The sequence below is a fragment of the Pygoscelis adeliae genome, unplaced genomic scaffold (assembly GCF_000699105.1).
Source record: "Pygoscelis adeliae isolate BGI_AS28 unplaced genomic scaffold, ASM69910v1 Scaffold248, whole genome shotgun sequence".
Taxonomy (NCBI): Eukaryota; Metazoa; Chordata; class Aves; order Sphenisciformes; family Spheniscidae; genus Pygoscelis; species Pygoscelis adeliae.
The window spans coordinates 1,306,859-1,310,293 of record NW_008825302.1 but is presented as its reverse complement, the minus strand read 5'-3'; positions in this window follow the sequence as shown (position 1 = coordinate 1,310,293).

Genomic DNA, 3,435 nt, shown 5'->3' with positions numbered 1-3,435 from the left:
TGTTTCACTTTGCAGGAATTCCCACACATTTTCAGGCCTCGGTCCTTCCTGGTGACTTCATTTGTCCCACGTTTGGTTTCTCCCATATAGCAGATGGAAGTCTCAACTTGGCAGGATCCAAACCCTAGCAAGAAACCGCATCGCTTTGCTTTCCCATGGCCCTGGAGACACCAAGACTTCCCCTTCTCTTGCCATTTCTCCATTCTTCAGTAAAATAACTCATAAAGGCTACTCCTCTGAACAGAAGTTCAGTGCCTTTAAGTTCAAGGCAGCAGAGATGCCTCCAGGGAGCAGGTTCCTGAAGGTTTTACCATTATAATGCAGCTCCACACCTTGCATCAGCACCTGCTGCGCTCTTTCTCAGGGTCAGAAAGTCCATCCGCCCAGCAGAGCTGTTAGTAAACTTTCTGAGCAGAGCTGTTTGCAGGAAGAAAGCCCTCATTTCTAAGACTTTGAGAAGTTATCCAAATGTGATTCAGATGTGACATCTCAGGCCTAAGCCTGCAAGGAGACTGCTAGTTGTGGCTGATACTCGATTTTGCCAAGCATTTACAGCTTAGATTAGCAGAAAAAAACTGACCGTAGCTCTGCTAACTATTCAGAACTGCAAAGACCAAAGGAACAAAGAGTGATTGTCAGTTTAACACTGACACTGGAAAACTGCATGAAGCAACAGCAGAAAAGCCCCGAGAGAGGGGATAAGGGAGAAACATAGTGCCTAATACCGCTTCGACTTGAGCTGCTGCAACATCCACACGCAAAGACGTGGCTGCAACTTCTGGGGGGTGCAGTCTTACACCAAAGCTCTGTTTTACAAAAACTAACTGTGGACTGAAAGCAGAATCCCTTTGTAGCAGAGAGGCAGAGATGCTTGATGAAAGTCTGAGCACTCCGAGCTACCAGAGATGAATGACAAGGCTAGACTTCTCACAAGGGCACAGCTTGCTCATCACCAGCCTTTTACCCTCATCTTCTTCTGGCTAGAAAGGTTAATTGCCTGTAGCGCAAACTCGGGCCTCATTTGCTCTCACCCACACATACTCTGCAGATACCAGCTACTCCCCCTTCCCTTCTCACCAAATCAGAAAGATCAACTCATTAACTTTGTACAGTATCAGACAGTTTGCAGCTCAACTCTGGAAGAGCTAGGAGATAACAGACACTTCTGTTTCAGGAAGCAAGATACAAGACAAAAGCTCATTCTACTCCCTGCCAGCAGCGATAGGCTTTTGGGGTGGGCTTGGGGGTTTTAAAAATAATTTTTCATTGTTCTGATTTGCCAGATTCTTGCTATCCAGAGATCAGTGAGAAAGCCAGCTTTCCTAAGCAGGGCTGGAAAAAATAACACAGGACATTAAAGTTTGAGAAGCACAGTCTTACCCTCGCCGGCCTCTAGCTGATCAGCTTCTGGTAAAGCTGAAGGTCTAATCTCCCTCGGTTTTCTGACCAAATACTGCCACTTACTCCATCTATCCCAGACACGATAAAAGCATTTCCTTGCTCTTACGCTCACTTAACATTTTGATAACGTTCTGCAGATTTTGTTGAGATTTTACCAAAATAGCTGGGTAACAGCAGAGGTGCCCCAACCGCCACTCGCGAATTGGACGTCTAGCTGCAGCTTCCTCCATTTCCCGTCCCTTTGATCCACGGCAGGAACAAGCAGCACATGAAACTGGGACACTGCTGCTGGGTCACTATTAGGAGTACATGAGTAAGGGAAGGTGGGGACGCCAAGGAGTCCCTGGCCCTCCACATCACCCTATTTAAAGGCTTTGCCCCCTAACCCACGCCAGAACAGGTCTTCCTACTTCACAGGAAGAGGAAGCAACTCTCCCAAAGGCCGGAAAAGCCTGTTTCACTGCCTCACACCTCTTGTGCCCGGGAGCCCAATGCTTCTGGTGGCAAAAGCTGCAGCACCTCTTCCCCTTACTGGACCCAAAGAGACGAGATAACTTTAGCTAGGACTCGCTGGAAGCACGACACGCACTTACACATAGCCAGCACGACCTTGCTTATAGAAGGATTGCTAGCATCAGCAGCCTTCGTCAGGTGGCGGTTTAGCAGCTGGCACACATGTTAAATTGAGGAACAGCAGTATCACATCTAGGAGGATCCAGAGGGCTCAGCTAAATCTCCTACAGGCATTTTATAGCGCTTGCAGCATCTTTACCACCGAGTAGAGATGTGCCAGGCATCACTGGTGGGGAAGAGGGAAGACACGTGGGCTGTGGCCCCGAGAAGCTGTTAGCCCTAACAGCCACCCCGCTCCAAGCTAGCCCTTCAGCCTCACCTCTCCCAGGAGCTCTCCCATACCGGTTTCAATCTTGTTCTCTGCAACGTTCATCTATTCCAAGCAACATGAGAGCTGCTGCTGCTAAAGGCAGACACGCTTATGCTACCACATTTTGAATCAGGGAGAGCCAAAATGCTAACTGTACATTTCCAAAACAGACCCCAGCCTCCCTCAGCGCCGTACCAGGGACCGATGGCTGTTTTCACAAGCTGCAACGGATGCCCGTAGCTCCCCAAGCCCTTTCAACTTCATGGCAGAAGTCGTTCACACGCTCCCGTGCTTGCTGGGACCTCCCCGCGCGTACAACGCGTGCTGTCAACACCGTGCGAAGGCACAGCTGAATGATCAGCTTCGGCAGTCAAAGTCCACTCTGCTGGAGGGAAGGAAAACCCTGGCTCCACACTCCCTTTTCCCACACTCCCATCCCTTGCACAGCTACATCGTAAATCAGATTAAAAAAAACGTAGGGAGACCTGTGGCTTGGGTTCTCCTCCCCTGTCCCCTCCTGCCTCGGTTAGTTTTCAGCTGAACGATTCCCCTGGCCTACTCTACACAAACGTCAGCACTAAGGAAAGAAGGTGGTGGCGCCTCGGCTTACGCGAGCTGTCCAAAGGCAACCTGCCTTTTGGGTGGCCCCAGTACGATGCCAGTGGCACCCCAGCGAGATTAACACCGGTTCAGATGAGCCTACGGAAACGGGAGCCACAAGGGTGGCTAACAAGTCACCCATCGTTTTTATTTTATTGCGTTGTATGCCGAGACACACACTTGCTTTGCTTTTTTACAGCTCCAGTACCTACAGTTCTTACAATTACTCCAGCCCGAGTGGCTTCCCGACCCGTGCAACAAGTCACTGCCGAGTTACCCACAGAAACAGGCACCGTGTCACCTCCGGCATGGGACAGGCTGCAAGAACAGCCAGCAATTTTACTTCTGGTGGGGAAAAAAGAAATCCAAGTGCAGGGACGATACAAGTGGGGTTAGAGACTTCAAATTTAACGCTACCCAAACTTTGGAAGAGCTTGCTTTCGGGGAAATGGAGCTAAGCACTTTCACTGGAAGGTGAAGGGGTGAGAAAGATCAAATAAGTGTCAGTAAGAGGAGTAATAAAGTAACCCCTGCCTCGGCCCCTGCCTCCC